Source organism: Falco peregrinus, chromosome 19 (genome assembly GCF_023634155.1).
Source record: "Falco peregrinus isolate bFalPer1 chromosome 19, bFalPer1.pri, whole genome shotgun sequence".
NCBI classification, from domain to species: Eukaryota; Metazoa; Chordata; class Aves; order Falconiformes; family Falconidae; genus Falco; species Falco peregrinus.
This window is the reverse complement of record NC_073740.1, coordinates 6,154,793-6,175,016: the sequence shown is the minus strand read 5'-3', so window position 1 is coordinate 6,175,016 and position 20,224 is coordinate 6,154,793. Positions and strand designations below refer to the sequence as shown.

Sequence of the window (20,224 nt, the reverse complement as noted above, 5' to 3'; positions counted from 1 at the left end):
AGAAGCATGTCGGGTAAAACTCCTGCCAACACCACAACTGCCCATGTCTTAAGGCTGGTGATGTTTTCTGGCCATCTTTTCCTTTTTGCCTTATGAGTTCAGGCAGCTGGAACTGCTCTGATGAGTCTTTCAAGCTTTCAAATCCATCTGTTCCCGATACTCCGTGCTTCCCTTCATATCAGAGCCTCTAGAGTTGGTATTTTACACTCATTATCTTTTCCCCAATTCCATTTTTATGTAAAAACACATTTATCGTGTTTGCCTGAGGAGAAAGTATTTGTGGTTTCCAGTTCCCCAGTGCTGCCTAATGCTTATGCACACAGCATTAAACGCTGTGACCCTTCTGTCAGGAAGACAGCAGAGGTTTTGAGAGGGGTCTAAAGCCAATTGTTCTATTTGTGGTATACTGAAGGGTAATGAGTTGGTTAAACTTGCCATTTGTGCTGCTCTGATTCCTTGGTTGCATGTCCACTAGTGGCAAGCGCAGAGAGGGTCTCCATTCAGCAGCAGATCTCCATGGAGCTACTTGGGAAAGAGGCAGGTCAGAGGATCAAGGATCACACACACAGTAAGTGAGGTGAGAAGAGTCAGCAGCCAAAGATACACGTGGGTTGGGACTTGGGCACGGACCTGGGTTTACTTGTTAATCCTAGCAAAGGGTTCACTAAGCTTGCAGGGAGAAAAATTTGATCCAAGAGAGCCTGAGACTGTGAGCTGGATTCCCAGATTTCCCATTCCAGGCTTCTTGCTTCCCCAGATCATAACCGAGAAAACACCCAAGGAGCTGGCCAGACCAAAACATGAGGAGTGGCCACGCACAATGCACAAGAGAAACTGAGGTAGGCTTGCCAGAAGGACTGATGTGTGAGCACCAGCCAGGGAGTATCACCTCATTAGCATGGATGGACACCACGCTCTGCCTGTGTGCAGGGTTGGAAAACTTCTCAGACTTCACAAGATCATTGTGAGATCAAAGACCTGTTTTCTCCTCAACAAAAGATGCCACAAAATCATTGCAAGCTCCCTTTAGACTGATCTAGTGACCCAGATCTCCTTGCAAATACTGCTATCAGTAAGGAGGTCACACCTTGCTTCACAGAAAAGGAAGAACAAACCCAGGGGTGGCTTCCCACCTTTCAGGACAGGCAGAAACATGACTCCCTTACAGGAAGAAATCTTGGAGATAACCAAGAGCTCCTGCCCTGACCAAAGACAAAAAGCTGTGCAGACCGCCTGGGTCTGCTAGTATGAGAGTTGGCCAAGGCAGACCTATGGCTAGAAGTAAGGAAGCGAGAACAGAGCCAGGAGGTCCAGCAGACAGGAAAAAAATGGTAATTCTTTGTACATTTAGAAAGGTAAATGAGAAGACTTGAGTAATTACAGGCCTGTCAGTCGGGCAGGGAATAGCTGGCTGCTTTACAGGAGTTCACAGAAAATATACTTTATCAGCATAACCTTTTTATCTTGATAGAATGATGAATCTGGGTGATAGATAAATTAATAATTTAATTATAATTGAATGTGAAGAGCGTATCATTTGTCCCACATGACATTATGACCAGGAAACTCAAATGGTAAAATCAACATCACCCCTGTAAAATGAACTGGAAGCATCACAACCCACAGGTCTCAACTTGCACTGAAAACATGCTAGCACCAGGAGGTGACCAAAGCACCCTGCAAGACACAGCTCTCGAATGGATACAAGCAAGTAAAACAGACACAGTCCTAAATCTCATCTCTAAGATACATCTCGCCTGATCACGGACATACCCAGTGCCAGCACCACCATCTCAGCTGCCACCTCAGACTCCATTTAGAACCAGAGATCACATCCAGCCAGGGAGAGCCCATTGGGAGGTTCAGCTCCAGTCTGTTTGCCTACAAGGGAGCAGGATGTACAGCTTCCTACCACAGTCAATGGAACAGGATTCAACTGTACATGTTGACTCACAGTGCTGCTTTGGATACCTCGAGGTATTCCAGACATCCACACAATGCTGACAGATCAAACACAGGGTCCATGGGAGACTTGTCCAGGTGGGGCACCTTGGGGAATCCAAGATAGTACTTAGAGACTGGTATTAAGGTGAGCAAACAGGGCAAGGTCTGGAGAGAGATTCAAGTGAAGCTAGTGTCTGCTTTACAACCAGAATAAGGATTCAGTTGCCCACGCAGGTCTCTGGTGCCATTTGAGATGCCCTGGAGACCCACCTTTGTCTCCAGCTGTCATTCCAGAAGGGCATGGGACTCCAGTAGGTCCTGTGTCACAACCTCCACCCCTGGAGTGAATTCTTATGTACTCCAGAATCTCTCACATCCCTGGACATCTCTGTCTAGGCAAGCAAACCCCACCTCACCCCATACAGGCATACCACACCAGGTTACTGGGAGCTCCACCAGGGTAGCTTTGAAGTGTTTTCTTGTGTCACCTTCACAAGTAGGGACTGGCAGGGGCCTGTGAGAATGTGATACACAGCTGCTGCTTCCAGCACTGCAACCAGGTACCCCTAGTCTTTCAGGCTCTGAGTTTTACAGGAAGAAGCAGTTGCTAACAGCCCCGCAGTGTCATTTAGCAGAGCCAGCCATGGGTTTCTCCATCTGTATACATTAGTACACGAGCTTGACTTGATGCTAGAGCATTCAGCGCTGAATGGTATCCATGTCTGGGCCAGGCATGTTCTCAGCGGGGACTGAACAAACTTCAGAGTTACCTGTGGGCATGTTCACATGGCATGATGCAGTGCCAGATGGATGTTCACATCTCCCATAGGCAGAAAGAGGCCTGCAGGTATCCCATTTCCTGGGCAAATATCAAAGCTCTGGGATATTGCACACGTTTATCTCACCTTCCTGTTGCTCTGATTAGGCACGCTCCTAGGGAATCCAGCTTTTCAGGGCACAGGGACTCCAGGCAGCCTTGTTTCTGATTCCCAGATGGCCTCAGGGAAGAACTGGTCAGCTCACACAAGCTCCTCCAGGTATGCTCAGTAATTAATGCAGTTACAGGCACCGGTGGAAATTTATTCTCCTGGAACAAAAAAAGGTGCCAGGGAATATGGCCAGATGAAACTCCAGGATCTTGCGACCACAGGCAGTGGGTAATTCACATGGAAACATCAACAAATGGACAACTGCTTTGCTAGATGAGACCCTGTCCAGGCTTCTCAGCAAGCCCAGGCAGAGCAAAGAAAACACAAGGACATCACTGCTAGCAAGAGCAGGTGCTAGATTACCACACTGTCCCCTGCCCAGGTTCTTGCTATGGCCTTCAAAAGCTGTTGGTTAATGACAGATGAATGACAAATCCAACAGCCACCAGCAAAGCTCTCCCCATCCAGAGTCTGCCCCAAGAGCTATACCCAGCACTCACCGGGTGACCCTCCCGCAGGACATGCCTTGTTTCTGTCACAACTCTTCCACAAGCATGCAATAAGATATCTGGTGAGGAAGGTGGTGGCACCCTGCCTAGGGGTAAATACCTGCCCACTAGTTCAGACCTCAAGTTAAAAGGATGGTAGTAACTGCAAACAATCTCAGATAATAAAAGGGATAATGGTTTCATTTCTTAATTTTACCATTGATAGGCTTTCTGACATGGAGTCTTTCCTAATACGGAGGCCAGAGAGAGCAGTAGATTTACCAAAAATATAATGGATTTTAAAGGTATGTGTCAGTGCTGCTTTCTCAGATCAGCCTGTGTCTGTGCTCAAGAATTAGTTTGTAAATAGGAGGTTTATAAAAAATCAGAAGTTCATCATCAACACACACTCTTCAGGAACACACCAAGGGTTATACAGGTGCAATCTGGATCCCTAATAAGCTTTGGGCATGGTGTCTATTACCTCTTACTGGATAGAAGGGAGAAATAAAATCTCAATTTCTAGTTAGTCACAGAGATTTGATCAACACATTTGCGTTAATGTTCTGTATAGCACAAATTGCATAAAATCCAAAGAGACACAGAGAGCAAGTTACAGATGCGCCCAGAGCCCCAGTCCCACACTTGGCCTCTGAGCTGCTGCTTTTGGGAAAGGAGCATTTTTGCTTCTTTGTGCAGCACCTAATACACTAAAGTGCCAGCATAATATAAATGGGGTTCACTGGTGGTGCTATTGTGCATACACTAGATAGTCATAATCAAGTGTGAGAGAATTGCAGCATGCCCATACCTGGCAGGGTCACAGTTTGCATCCTGTGCTTGCAAGTATATATGCTGTGATTAGTGTAGTTTCAGCAGGGTAATTTTTCACACATGCCTGCAACAGAACAACAGTGCAGTTAATATACAAGAACCTGTGCAGGTGCCAGCATCAGCAACTTAACTGCAGCACCTTGACTCCATCACTACAGGGCAAGGAAGACAGGCTGACCAAGTGCCTCCCTTGAGGCAGGTCCTACTGCCTTCCCCAACCTTACCCTTGATTATCAAACTTCCACATTTTTCTCCTCTACCAGGTAGCAGCTGTTGTCTGGATGTATCCCTAGCTACTCAGTCCATTTGCTCTAATCCAGCAGAATAACCTCCCTCACAGGCCTTGAGTAACTGGTAGCAGGTAAGAGTTAAAATCCTGTTTTATCCACGCATTAGGACACATCCAGAGAAAGCTGACCCAGTCTTTGGGGCTATGGGTCAAAGAGCAGCACAAGATGGCACAGGCTGTATTATACACTTCTGCTCTAGCAAGATCTGCCATCTTTGCACTCAGGAGCACTTGGAGCAGGGTGAGGTTGGCATACTGGCCCCTTTTCATATTCTCAAAACCCTGGGTAAATCCAGCTGCAGCCAAATCACCATCCACCAAGAGTTTTTTGGGGTTTTTTGCTCAGTCACACAGACAGGAATTAGGGAGGGGATGATCAGGGCTCTGCTAGTACAGGACAAAGTACAGGTGCTGTTGTGAACAAGGCTGGCCACATCACTCACTCACTCACTCCTGCTTAGCCCACCACTCACACCATGTTCCCAAGCAGAAAGAGTTGATCTCTTGTTGGGAGAGTAAATATGAGTGTAATCTGTCCTTGTGCATGACAGAGCCACGAGCCCTTCTCCAAAACCCACTGCTGTCAGACCAGAGGCACCAGACACAGCTTGCCCACTGCAGCTGATCTCACTGCTGCAGCCCCTTACAGCCCCTTCCCCGTGAGAGCCCACGAGTCCCAGTCCATAAAACCTGATGGATGTCAATCCCACAGATGCTCATTGCCTAGCCCAGCCTGTTAATACATTTCTCGCACATGCTCTCACAGCTCCAGGCTCCTCTATAACTGCATTTTTGCACTGACAACAGCTACACCCCTGTCCTGTTTGTTTGGACCAAGAGTACCTCTCATCCACCACATGCCCTGCACCTTCAGGAGAAGGAAGCAGCTGTCTCTGGAAGCACAAATTGGCAGGATAAGCTGCTGTTAGCTGAGCCCACTGAGCTCCCCTACTTATTCCAAGTGAACTGCTCACTTTGAAGGGATAAACAGTCTGATTAAACTAACAGCTCTTCCTTCCTTGCAGTGATTCTCTTTGAAGGATAGAGGTAAAGCCAGAGCAAGCGCAATCTCTAGCAGCAAATCCACTGCTGACTCCTCCTGGGAGAGAGCCCTCTGTGTAGAACATGAGGAGGAGAGCCAGAGCAGGAAAGCTGGTGAAGCTTTGCTTTATATCAAGTAATCTCGTTATTGCAGTTTCAGAGTTAAATGGTAAATAGGTAGGACTGCTGGGCAGTGCAGCAGGGAGCAGGCCTGGGTCACTGGGTAATTTAGCTGATATAAACAATAACCTGCGCCTGGATGGTCAGCATCTGCTGCTGGTATGAACCTTCAGCACTGTTCAGAGTACCAGCGGAGCTGTGCAGCACCGGCAGCAGACAGTCCTGGCATCCGAGACCATATCCAGAAGTCCTAGGAGGGCTGATACAGAAGAACTAGGAAAGATTAACAGCTAATTAATCTCATTCAGTACAGGTGTACTACCAGGCCTTACCAAATGAATAAGGAAACTCAGTGGGTCTGTCCTCGGTCTAACACATTTCTGTGTTATTCCCTGATGCAGAAGGGGAACGGGGAGGGGGGGGTGGCGGCGGCAGGCAGCACAGATACAGAGAGCAACTCACACAGTGGCCTGGCATAAACTTGAAGCATCTTTCCACAACCTGACAAAACGTAGAAAAAACAACGGTGATTTCCACTTTCCAAGGAGAGTCAGTGCCCTCCAGTCAGCCCTGGAGCACAGCAGTCTCCCATGGTCCTGTGGAGAAGGATAAGCCCTGGACAGGTATAACCTCTGTCGCAACAGCCAGACGGGGCCCATGTGCTTGTATCAGTATTTGTTCCCTTATTTTTCTAGGTTTGAATACAGCATATAAAGGATGACCATCCCTCCCAGACTTCTTTCAAGGCAGGGTCACACCCAAACCACCACTGCTGCATTTCCCAGGCACGACAGATTCTTTTGATAATGCGTCAAAACTCCCTGATGCTTGCAGCTCAGATTGGAGGAACCACTCCTGCATGATGCCTCCATTTGCAGCATTTCTGAGTACCCTTGTGCCAATGAAGTGCTCAGCAGTTGCAGTTCCTGGGTGGGTCTGTCTCACTGACCCCACTCTTTCCCAGGTCCCAAGCCTGCCTCCCAGGCCAGGACTTTGCAGCCAGTTTGCTCTAAGCAGTCTCTGTCCATTCTGCCCCATGCACCTTTCATTCAGCTGCACTGGCTCCTTCGTGGAGCTCAGCACCTGCAGTCCTCACCAATTTCACGCTGACATGGTGCACTGTCTGTGCTCCACATCTTTATTTCCAGGCAGATTAACTAGCCTTTTCCGGACAGCTACACATTACATTGTTTTGTGCTGCGTTCCTGCACTGTTCAGTGCAGTTTGTATCTTCATCAGTCAGTGTACAGCCTCAGGGCTTGTTTACAACACATCAAACCCTACTCTGAATAGGGAATCTTTTGCTTCCTCTTGCATTTATCTGTTGCACTCATCAGCCAGAGAAGTAATTCTCAGAAATATCAGGGAGGTTATGAATTCTCACAGTGCCCTACGACATGAGACGTATTCTCCCCTTTCAGCCTGGCTCCCAGACATGCCTTTCTTGAAGACATTCCTTGGACATGCAGCAGCACTGAACTTTGTTCAGCACTCATGCTGCTCATGCAGCTGTGGTCCTGCCCAGCTAGACCCCCGTCACTCACTATATGGTGCTCTGAGTGCAGCAGGTGTTCTCAGAAGAAAACCAAGTTGTCCAGGAAATCAGAGCATGAATAGTACAGTTTGTTTGCCACAGGCAAAGACAAAGTTATCTTATTTCTGGTATTTCCTAAGATCTCTGTTCTTGTCTTAACCCTCCCAAGATGGTCATAACAGGGTAAGGTTTTTATCGGGTATCTGAGCTTTCAAAAACAAGAGGGATGTGTCATGTTCTGCTATACTCTCCACTGAAGTGTGCCAATACAATAATCACAAAAAGGTTTTGGTTGGTGTGGACCCTGGAGGTCTCTTATTCAACCACTGATCAGAGCTGCCCTCCTGGCTGAATTACATCACTCAAGGCCTTCTGCAATCAAGTGTGGAATACCTCCTCAGATGGAGATCCTACCACCTCTTTGGCCCCTGCCCCACTGTTCCACCACCCTCATGGGGAAGACTGTTCCCTTATGACCAACCAGAAGTTCTGCTGTTCCAAATTATGATTGTTACCTGTTGTCTTTCAAGATTCTGGTTTCCTCTCTGTGACTATCTATTAGGTAGCAGGAAACAGCAGTGAGATCCCCCTTCGCCTTCTCGTAGCCTCTCCTCATCTGCTGTATGCTTAAACCCCCAGCTATCTTTGTGGCCCTCCTCAGGACTTTCTCCAGTATGCTGATCTATCTCTTCAACTGGGGAGCCCAAAATGGAACACTAGATGTGGCCTCACCAGTGCTGGAGTAGAGGGGATGCAGGGTCCCAAAAGGAAACCACTAGTAGCTGGCCACCAGTTGGACTTCGTATTGCTGACTGCAACTCTGTGAGTTGCTAGTCTAGCCAGTTTTCCACTGGAGTCCTATATCTTGTAAATTGAGAGACCATGTTAAAAACCTTGCTAAAGCCAAGGCATGCACTATCCATTGCTCTTGTCCGTTGTCTTGTCACACAAGGCAATCAAATTGGTCAGGCACAATTTGCCACTGGTAACTCCACACAGGGGAAAGGTCAAGTCTTCCTCAAGCAGAACAGGGTTACGACAAGTCATCAGCACCCTGAAGTCATTGCCAAGAAGAGTCTGCCATTCACAGTAGCGATTTCTTCTTCCTCAGTCTTGCACACACTTGGATTCATTTTCATGTGTTTTGCTAACGCTGCCTTCTTGCTGGTTCCCAGCTGAAGTTTGGAAGTTGCCCAGTAGCCTCCTCCAGCTTCCCTTAACTTAAGGGACTGTTGTTTGCTACACAGCAATGCCTTGGTTCACCAGTCCTTTAACATGTGTTCACAGAGCTCAATCTGCGACAGGTTGGGCAACAGTTACTGACCAACAGGCAACTGTTAAATGCAGCTAAAACCAGCTGAAGCCCAAAGACCTGAGACTCCACGCTGTCTGGTCAATGCAAACCCCTGGCCTTCTGCAATAAAGACAACAGGAATATTATTGGGAAACTAATAAAATCCAGTGCTCCCAGTTTGGTTCCTTGACTGTCAAAGTGCTGTAGCTGGTTATCAGGACTGAAAGCCCTGACCACCCACAAGGCCAAATGACATATTTGCTTTGCAGTCTTAGAGTTGCTTTCCAGTGCTCCACATGACAGCCCAGAGATGTCCCTAGATGTGTGCCATGCTCCACCATCACTCACTTATTGATGGGGTCAAGGAGCTCAGTGGCATCAGTTCAGTGTAGACTTCTTTCTTATTGCAGGTTCTCTAGCTTGAAAAACTGAGGAAAAAATGGTTCTACAACTAATAATAGAAGCTGTGAAGAGTTAAAATGTCCCAAGAGTAGAAGAGGCTTTGATTAATTTCTCCACATAAAAAGTTTCTAATTATACTGAGTCTTATCTCTGTGCTAGAGCGGATTCATAACTCTGCCTTTTGTCCTTGATGTGTTCAGCAGCAATGGTTAGATTTTGGACAGTGCAGGGATGACAGTTCAGGAAAGAAAAGCAGTTACCAGGCATCCTCCAGGGAGGAGGGGCACTTGTCCAAAGCCTCAGGAGCTCCAGAGGTGGGTATTGAGTAAAAGCACAATCTTTGATGAACGTGTCCTGACATGTTCATCATGTCAGCTATAGCTATGGACCAGACCTGAGTTATCCCAGGAAGGTCTTATCTTCAAGAAGAAAGGTCCATCCCCAGGAGCTCCCAGTGCTGGGCTAGCAGGCTCACCCAGCCAGAGTCAACACGCAGATGGGAACCCTGTCTTTCCACCATCATCAGTCAATAGCAGGCCTACACTCTCCAGCTCGGCACTGCATCCCGAACTCCCAGACATCTCCTGAGAGCTTGTGCAATGGGAGAATGTGCAAGCACTTCTATTAGGACAAAGCAGTCAGCCAAACACTTAAGCAGCACGCAAAATCTCCTTACATAACTTCCGAAACAAAGGCTGCCCGTGCAGCCTTTCTACTTAGGCAATCAAACACACCCCCTCTTGCTCCCTCCCGTATAGAGGGCAAGTTATCACGACAGGATTCTGCATCACATTTCCACCTCAGGTTTCTGCAGTGTGCACAGGCACATGTATGCACACACACATGTGCTGTTCTCCCTTGGTTTTATGCAATCCCTGATGTGCAGTTCAATGCAGAATGTAGCAGATACGAGATGCAATTTAAAGTGTGAGTTATACATAGTTCAGGTAGTGACAATAGCATCATTAACAACGGCCAAACTTGCTGTTGTGGGCCACATAGACTGTGGGGACCACAATACGGAAAAAAAAGCTCTTGCACTCACCAGTGTCAGAGAACGAGCCGACAGAGAGCCCAGTCCTCTCCCTAGACCCTGCACCCCTTGCAGTCTGCCAGGTGGTAGCAAGCTGTAAAGGCTGATTCATACCACATGCTTTAGAGAGCATCTTACCGGGAAGAACTGGGTAGGCAATGGTGATACGGACAAAGATGGAGCGAGCAAATGCTGTAGGCACTGGTGCTCAAGCTGGGCCAGAACAGTGCTGTGAATGGAAGAGCTGGTCCTGCACTGCCCTTGGAACAGCGGTAGATATGCCACAAAGACCCTCCCCTGTGGGGAACTGGCAAATATGAAAAATAAGTGGCAAAAAATAGTGATTTTGCAGTAATTGCAGGAGTAATTTCTCAGACCATGTCACCTTACAACCACAAACCCACTCCGGCCAGCTCCTGAGGACAGCAGGTCCGTGGGGTCTGAAGGAGGGGCAGAGACTCCTGCTTGCAGGGACACATTAAAAAGCAGTAAAATCTACAAAGCAAATGCAGTTCCTGATGTACTCCCTCCTCTCTGTGTCCTCTCTCTTTGCTTTCAGCCTCTCTCTGTAGTGTTGCCCACAGAGGAGTGATGGGTTATCCCAGCAAAATCCCAGAAAAGGCCATTATACTAGCAGCAGAGAGCTGCTGCCAGCACAGTGAAGGAGCCATCTCAAACACCATGAGCTGTGGTGAAAAGGCCTTTTTTTGCTGGCTGTTGTTGCGTGCACAGGGGAAGGCTACAGGTAATGGTCTACCATCCTGGGACATGCTTGGCAAATGTATTAAAGAAACATTTTGCAGCATAAATCTACCCAGAGAAGCCAAATGTGGGAGCCGAAGAACATCCCACTCAAATGCACACACATGCACACTTGCTGCCTACATAGCTGATTTCAGCTCTGGAGACAGGCCAAATCCTCACAGTGCTGTGAGGTCCCAGAAGACCAGAGCGAGGATGCTGCTTGGGGCTGAGCGGGTAAGTCTTTCCCTCCAGCGCAGAGCAGCTCACACTGAAACGCAGTACGGGAAACTGCCGTAGCTCTCCCAAACGATTTTATTTCCCCACAGAAGTTTAACATCTAAAAAGGTAGCCTTAAAATCAACTTTCAAAAAGCAAGAATCCGAAGTTGTATTCACTGGTGAGTATTTTGGTTCTAGCTTCCCAGCTGTGTCTGCTCCAACAAGAAAACAATGTTTGTCCTCATCTTGGGGCCAGGGTATTTTGTTAAAAGCACAGTATTTCAAACAAATCTTGCTTTTCCTCCGTGACAGTGTCTGAGCAGTCCCATGACAGAAATACTTGCAAGTCCTTTGGTACAAAAGGAGAAATGGCTTTCCAGGGCAGTGCCACAGCAGCTGCAGAGTTCCCCTTTCTCGGGCTGCCAGTTGCAACTCTGCTCACAACACCCTCTGAGAGGCACATACTCTGCCTGATCCCTCAGCTGAGGCTAGCACAACCCTGAAAGCAAACTAAACAGAGTGGCTGCGCCAGCCCTTCTGTGCCTTACAGCTCCAACCTTCGGAGCTCCTCCATGTCCATCAGAGATGTTCACCTAGCCTAGGACTCTGCCTCTGGCAGAAGTAAAAGGATTTACTCTTTAGGATGCACACAAGCCTGGCCACTCTGTAGGCATCCTCCTTGCTCTTCCCCAGTATCCACAGCTGTTGTATCAGCGATGTTAGAGGAGATGTCCCTGACTGCTGCCTTCAGTCTCTGCTGATGGACCTGTTGCCTCTGAAGTTTTCTGAGCCTGCTGTTACTGCCTCCTTCAGCAGCAACTTCCTCACTTTTAGCTGCTGCTGTGTAAAGATGAACTTTCTCTTATCTGCCTTAAACTGCACTCCTAGATTCATCAAGTGCACATAGTTCTAGTACTGTGGGATTTGATGAATAACAGCTCTGCCTTCATCTTACTCACCAACTCCATGATTTTATGAACCTCAGCCACATCCCCCCTACCACCTTCTACTCTGCAAACTGGAGTCCAGGTCTTTTTGGTCTCGTAAGGCGGCTGTTTCATCCCCTTGACCATTTTAGCTGCTTCTCTGCACCTCTAACTTGAGGTGCAGAGAGCAGAGCTACACAAAGAGAGATGCAAAATTATGCCTGGTGTCTCCATGAGGATGCCCAATAAGCTGTTGGTTTTTTGGCAGCTGCTGCTGCATACAGAGCTGATGATTGCAGAGAACCACCAATGGCTCTGGGGGCTCTTTCCTGAGCTGTACATGCCAGTTTCAAATTCAGCATCATGCAGAGAAGTTTGGAGGGAGTTAAACACAGGAATGGTTGATGCAACCTGCTGTGGCTGCCTCCTGGAGCAGAGACCTCACACAGGAGTCATACACTGCAGTAGAGAACCGTGAAACCACTGAAAACAGAACATGCTCCTGACGCAGCCCCCTGCCCTGCAGGTCTCTGGCTTCCTGAGTCAAGGAACCAGCAAGCAGTAGGGGTAAGAGAAAAGCACCTTACTGACCAGGCTGAAGTCTACCACCCTGGACCTCAGCCTGGTTCTAGGTGAGCCCAGATATTTCCAGAAAGACATGGGATGGTCAAGGACAAGGGGGATTTTTCATGTGAAGGAGCGGATTAGACATGTTGGGTAGACGCACGAGTAATTAATACAGGAGAAGCAAATTATTTCAGCGCTACAACACATGACAGCACAAAACTCAGCTGTAATGGGAACACTCCAAGCCTCCTCAGGCCATTCACCTCTATGGCAGATGGGGATTAGCAGCCTTCTAAGCCAATCTAAGGACTCCACAGTTAAGGGTGTAGTTTGCGCTCATTTATAAGCCTGATTTCACAGCCTATATTCCTCAAAAAAATTCTTTGCATTTGAATTTCACACACATTAACTGTGGCCAGAGCAGAATTTTGGCCAAATGTGAGCTGAAAGGAGCAGAGAGGAGGGATGAGAGAGAGGAGAGGGGGTTTCTATTCCAAGAAATGCCTTTTCTGCAAACTGTTTGGCATTTATCACTCACAGAGCGATTCCTGATGGCTAAGGATGAGATCAGCCCAAGGCTAAGGGAGAGAGAACCACCCTAATCCCACCAATTTCAGGACAGCTGGGTGTCTGCTAAGCCTGCATTCATGATAGCAGAGTAAAATTGAGACCACCAGCAAGAATTACTGACACATTCCTGGGTACTAGAGCTCCAAAGGACCAAGCTCATAATTTAGCCCCAAGTCCAGACCCTCAATGACTTGAGCCAGGGACCACCCAAGCACAGCCCACCTCTCCCAGCTGGAAGGCTACACATTTTTTAGGAGCAAAGATCCTAAATGGCAGAGAAGCCTTCACAACATCCCAATGGTTAATCCTCTGCACAGCTCTTATTTTGCACCCTCTTTCTTGTTTGAATCTATGCTTCACTTCAGCTGCTTGACCTCACTCAGTATCTAGCTGAGATTATTCTCTCTTCCACTGTAAGAAATCTTCCACACTTGCAGTGAACTGCGGATGAAAATCAGATCATTTTTTGGTCTCTTTTATAATGCACTTTGAGCTCTTGGAACTTTCTCTCAAAAGCAGACTTTTTAGTCTCTAAATTTTACTTGTGGCTGTTTTCTCTGCCGTTTCTAAACAGGCTTTTTAAACGTGGAAGTACTTTACCTGTATGCAGCATTCGTATGATAGGGATGAACAAAAAGACAATTCCTCTTTCTGCTCTTACTCAGGGTTTCCTTGCATAAATATCCTTCTATCCTCAGCCACCAGCTCACACCTCAAGCTCGTGCTTGTCATTTATACTTCAGGATCCTTAGCTTTCTTCTGTGTCTTCTTCCAAACAATAGTACCTGCTGTGGAAAAGTGAGTGCTGTTTTTCCGAATGTTGTTTTACAATTACCCATGCTAAAATGAACACATTGTTCTTAGCAAGTCCAATTCACCAACCAGACTCCATACAACTGAACAGTTGCTACCATTTCCCTTTTACTGATCCACTGTTTTTTCTCTGTATGATACATGAGAAAATAGTCCTGCAGCAATTCCACCCCCCTACCCACCCACTAACACTTGTGGTCATTGATAATTAGGGCACCAAAACAAGGCAGGAGTAGCTGTACTGCATCAGATCAGAAGTCTCTCTGACTTGCTAGTCTCATTCCAGCTGTGGTCACAGGCAAATGCACAGAAACAGTGAGAATGAGGCAGGCATGTGTGATACCTTTCACAATGCCTCCCCAGTACCTTGAGCCAGATGTGTTTTCTATGTATTTGCAACCCTCAGCTCATCTCTCCTGCATTAACTTGCCCAGTCTCTCCTTGAGCCCACAGTCTCTGCAGGTCTCCACCACTGAGAAGGACAGACTTTACTCCCACTTTATTTCTGACCTTTCAACCAATTATTTATACTTTCCAGCACATTTCTTCTTATCCTATGGCTGCTTATTTTCCTCATAGCCTTTAGTGAAGGATGCTGTTGAAAGCATTTTGGGAATCCCAGTACAGTCTCTTAAATAAATTGTTCTTGTCCATCTGCCATACCAGAACCCCGCTGCCTCTACCCCCATGATTCACCTACAAATACCATTCTGTGGTATTATGGGGTAAAGGAAAATCAATCAGATCTTTTCTGGAGCTCCTTTTCAAATTTTCCATACTTCAGCTTTTAGATGCAAAGATGGTTTGAGAAAGCACTTGCACATCACCATTTCTAACTCAGCAGTCTCATTCTTGGCTTTCTTAAGATGTCTGAAGCAAGACAACCAGCCCAGATGGTTTATCACTGCCCATTTCATCAACTGGATCCATAATCTCCACTCCAGTTTTGAACATATCCTCTGATAAGTCCCCAAAAAGGTTAATTACAGCATGGTAATCTCCATGTTTTCTTCTGTATTCAACAATAATGCAAATAATGGCTTCAGCTTCTCTGCAATGGGCTCATCTTTAAAAATTGCTCCTTTTATACTCTGATCGTGTGCCGGCTCTGTCAACTCCTTGGCACACTTCTTGTTTCTGATATATTTGAGGAAATTCTACTGTCTTCTTTTTTAGCTGTTTCTCATATTCTTCCAGCCTGTCACTGGGGCCAGGAACTCAGTGATGCATACCCAACACAGGGATGCAGTACCACCATTGGCCTGTCGGTCCAGCCTTTCTTTCCACAGGGTTTCTCTAGTTTTTCCTGGGATGGTTAGCCTGCACACTTCCTTCAGTTTACAGCCCTCTGTCAAACATCATCACTCAGCTTAGGGTGCCCCAGGGAATTTCTGCCTTACCTGGGATTCCAACATGCCATTTAGACCTGCCAATCCACTCCCCCATTTCCAAAGGTTCTTGGAGATCTAGAATATACCTGAGCTACAATCTGCTGCATAGCTTTCTCCCAGGCTGTGCGACTGAGCCTAGCTCTTAATCAGACTGTGCAGCAAAGGAATTCAAATGCCCTACAGAAGCTTTAACATACAGCATTAATACATTTCTATATTTTCAACAGCCCAGATTATAATCCGGCCAAGAGATACCACTCTGGTTTGCAGGGCAGAACTTACTTTCCACAGAGCAAAACTGGCAGACGTTCATCATGCTGATGATCTGTAATATGCTACGATCTACTGTTTCCAGAGCTCCAGCCTGTAACTTGGGCAGGAGGCAACCTTGAGTCAACAGCTCAGATACAGGGCAGAGCTTGCACACATGCCATTTCTCTGCAGTGTGAGACAGTACTGTCCTCTGGCAAGGCAGCACCCTGGCCACCAGCATCACCAGGACTGGGGCACTTGGTCATTTCGACTCATAAAAGTGGAGAAGTCTGAGAACCTTTGTCCCCAGACAGTTCCCTGTTGTCTTACTTTTCTGGCAAGTTTGCTGAGGACACTGTAACCACACTGCTGGGGACGTAGCTGCTTTAACCATGCAGAAGATGTTATAACAAGCAGAGCTGACATGTAAAAAAAAAACATCTCATTTCACAGGAAAGCAAAACTGAGATATGGATTTGCCTGTTCAGTGGCTTGACGTTTGTCTTGTGTCACAGACTCAGTCATTCAAGAAAAAACATGTCATATTCTTGTTACTTTCCCCTTTGTCACTAGACTAGAGGCATGAGCCCAGGCCCCGTGGAGAGGGTTCCTGCCCTCACACTCAAGGACTGATTCTCTACTCATGTAGGAAATGCCACCATAGCCTTCAGGGGCCAGAGCCAAGAGAAGCTGTGAAACACAGAAAACCAAGCAGAGCAACCAGCATTATTCCCAATCCCAATGAGATACGGCTTTGGGGACCACTTGCACTGGCAGCAGCAAGTAGAGAGGCCTTCCATACAGACATGCTGAGCAACCTTTCTGCATTCGCTCCAGTCCCACCAGCTACTGTGCCCCATCCATGCCTGGATTCATGACGATGATTTCATGTAACTGAATTTGTGCCAGTCCTTCACCCACAGACAGGACACACCAGGCTGTTTCAACTCACTCATCACTGGAAATGTAGAAGTCTCCATCCCAAACTGAACTTTCTGGACCATGATTTTTGCTGCAGACTCATCTAATCCCATTTTGAACACACTCTGCTTTCAAGCCTCAGCATCATGTGAAGGTGGATTCATAAAGAGATGTGAACGGATCACATCCATTCATGCACCCACTTCTTACACAGTGGGAAATGGCAAAGCATTTCTCTCTCTCTCTCTTTCTACCACAGATGTCTGCTACATTCCCTTCAATTCGCTCCACCCCAAGCTGGGTGCTGCCCTGTAAACCACCCTTTATAGAGAAGCCAGCTCTGGCCTCCTTGCCGGAATTTCTGTACCTCCTCCAGTCAGCTCTACTGCCATCTGCCACAGATACTATTGACACCCTGTACATACCACTCTCTTTCCTCTGAATTCAGCTTCACATGTTCTTGAATTGAACGTAATCTGCCATTTTATGCATGAGCACCATGGGACCCTCTTCAGCTCCTTGCATTCAGCCCTAGATTTGGCTCTCCTGAATCATTTTTTTCCCTACAAATTTGCCAGCTCACTATTCACAGTCTTCTCTGCATCCTCTATGAATGCACTGATCAGCATAAATACCAGCATGGACCTCTGTACACTGCCACTGGCATCCACCGCTGCTGTGAAAATGGGCTCAATACTCCTGTAAACAGCTATTAATCTATGGGCCTGCCTCTTCACCCCTTGAAAAGTTAGTTTTCTTGTAGGTCACTGATGTGGGAACTCACTCGAAAGATGCAAACCTCTGCGTACAAGTGTACCAACCATACATCGCCCTAGCCCACCAGCTTGCTCACACCTTCAGAGAGCTTGGATACACTTCTGAGCTTTGAATTTCTTCTCTAAGAGCCAAATAAAACTCTTCCCCCCATTACACTGTATTAATTCAACCATCTAATAAAATTATTCTATGTTGGTTTTAACAATTTGAGGCTGTTTCAACACTAACTCTGCTTCCTAAACGAGTCCAGGACTCCTTTCACTCATGGACATCACATTCCTGCATCCCTCAAAGACTGGTTTAGGCCTTAAAGCACAAGCCCGTCAGTAGCTAAACAGCTTCACTACTGCACGCCTCCAGCACCACTGGGTGACTGCAGTCAGCCTGGGAAATGTATTGATCTGCTCCAAAACCTCTTCTTTGCCAACACTTCAGTTTGACGGAGTCCCTCAGCCCTGTCTCTCTCTGCACAGCAGATAAGGGAACCTTCCTGGGACACCACTGCAGCGAGCAGCAACGCAAGGAACTCGCTGCTGCACAATGGCTCTGTTTTCTTTGTGCATCCTTACTGCTCCTCATGTGCACACCCCAGGACAAAGCTGCCTGGATGTCTTCCTGAAAATTTGCCTCATATGAAGACTTTTAACCTCTAAATATATATAGCATCAGAATACAAATGAGAACAAAATGTCTCTTGAAACAGGGGAAACTCAGACCAGTGTCCCTGCAGAGTCAACTTGTCCTTCAACTTCCATTCAGCAACTTTGGGTGGCTTCCTGGTTTCCAAGGAACTTGGGACCCTCCTGCAGCTCCGCAAAGGTTCTTTGCTGCCAAAGCCTGGCTGTGTGTTGGCTCCCCAGTCCCCTCAGAATCTCCTGGTCCCTCGCCACAGAGCAAGTTCTGCCCATTCAGGTTGTCCATCCGCTCCCACAGCCCCAACAGCTGCTCCAGATGTTCCCCCCGACCCACCCCCCCCACCCCTCAACACCATGCAGTACATCTGTGACAGCAGGGAATGAGGACCATTGACTCAAGACCTTCACACAGTGGCTTTAAATATTGCCTATGGCAAAGCCAAGGATTTTACCTATTTAGGTGTTCCCTTTAATTTCCTTTAAATGGCTTCCTCTTTTTATGTCATTTAAAGACTTTTTCAAATTCCTGCTGCTGCAGTCAACTTTTCTGGCTCTTTCCCGTCACAAGGATGTTGAATTTTAGTGCATTACAGTTAGTATTAAAAAAAGCGTATCTTTGATAGTGATATATTGATCCAGGTTCTGTGTATTACTCTGGAATAAATCAAGTTACTTCTTCCCTTGTAAGGTCTTTCACAGGTTGCTGCATAGATTGTCATTTATGGTGTCTAAAACTCATTTTCTCCCCCAAACAGAAGCAGCTTCTCCAGCCTCAAACTGTGTCCAGTTGTTCAAGGCATTTCCCTGCAATAATAAAAATCTCATTTTCAGTAGCAAAGGATTGCAAACCTGGATCTATAACATGTCAATGTTTCATGGATTAAACCACTGTAACCAACAATTAATTTCACTTATTACATGCTCAGATGACTGACTAGTTCTCAGTAACAGAGGAGTTTCTGGAGCTGGTGTTACCTTCTTATAAGTGAGTTTTTGAATTCTGCTCTGAAGTTACCAAGAAGAAAGTTCTGTTGCATTTGTCTTTTCCTGTTAATTTTTATGCCAGTTTTTCAAAGAACATTTTCTTTGTGACTGGCATTTTGTATTGTTTTGTTTGTAGCTATTTAAATGCATTGTTTTGACATCATGTCCATTTATACTCAATACATCATTAATTGGGGAGAATTTCATTCCACTGCAAAAACAAAATCCTCCAGAATAAATTCGTACACTATATGCAACATTTTCTACACCAAAGCTAGGCAAAGCCACTGTTCAAACCATAACAGAGAATACAGGGAGATCTCAGAGAAGACTCAAGGCTGTGCTGTACCTGTCCTACCAGTGCTTGCAGAAGTAGCAGGCACAACCCACGAAGCACAAACCACCAGCCAGGATTTGAAGTCAGCTCAGAGCTGTGCTGCAAGCCAGAAGCTAATAAATGTCACCAAGCCCGCACAGAGTAGATTAGAAACGGCCATTTGGATTTTGGCCATCAGCCTGTGCAGCGCAGCCATGATAGCTCTCTGAATTCCTGCTGAACGTGAATAGACTATGGGAAAAGTCCACCTGTAATTTAAAAATTACCTGAGTGGGTTAATCTGCCTCAGGAAGTCACTCCAATGGTCAGGACCTTATTCCAAATCCCAGCTGTCCTCTGCCAGCTGCCGGCCACTGGATCCTGCTCCAGTTACTGCTGTCCTCCAGACTGGAAGACCTGTTAACAGAGCAGGACTTTTTGCTGAGACACTTAGGTACCATGGCTAAGTAAGCCCTTAATGCTCTTAGAAATTCAACAGTTAAAGTAGATAAAGGTTATCTGATACTCCAGTGACCTCCAAGTCTTCTCCGGTCACTGTGTCTCAGAACAGTGCCATCCATCCTTTGTTCCTCAACAGCTAAGGCTACATTCAGCCTTATTAAAGTACATATTTTGTTCCAGCTTAGCAAATCACCAGCCCTACCCTCCAACCATTTTGTCATCTGCACAGCACATCAGAGGCACTTCTGCTTTTGGTACAAATTCTGAATGTAGCCAGACCACGATACAGGTCATTCTAAGACTTTGCACTTTGAATAAAGCATGAGGTCTAGAAGTTAGAGAAACAAAGGTCAATGCTGAAACATCTGAGAGTTGGATAAATGAGATGTTGAGGGCTTGCTGCAACACAACAGCTGGTGGAAGGCAGGTTGAACCCACCCTACAACCCTGTCACATCTGGGGTCTTGTATTCACTCCCCACTCCTCTCTTCTCTGCTGCTCTGGGCTCGCTGCAGTCAACCATGAATAAATCCTGTTTTGATGAAAATTATTTCAAATGAGATAGCCCCCAAACATACGAAACACAAGCTCTGGGAGGAATCCCCAAGCATGGCCGTCAGGTTCTGGTTCCTGCTGCACAGGAGAGCTGTGATCTGACTCACAGCACTGTGACTCGGGAGTAACAACCGAAGCCTTAACAGAAGCAAATCAAGGACAAGATATTTCTGTACAGGGTATTT

General features: G+C 46.7%; 1 long non-coding RNA gene across 1 annotated transcript; it reads right to left on the bottom strand.

Annotated features, from left to right (window-relative positions):
• Nucleotides 1-429: 429 nt before the first annotated feature.
• Nucleotides 430-19,435, bottom strand: LOC114014063 (uncharacterized). The gene is made up of 4 exons (XR_003557413.2): nucleotides 19,310-19,435; nucleotides 4,173-4,259; nucleotides 2,850-3,031; nucleotides 430-522 (listed from the first exon to the last, which is right to left on the bottom strand). It is a non-coding gene; the product is annotated as an uncharacterized LOC114014063 (long non-coding RNA).
• Between the last annotated feature and the right edge of the window lie 789 nt (nucleotides 19,436-20,224).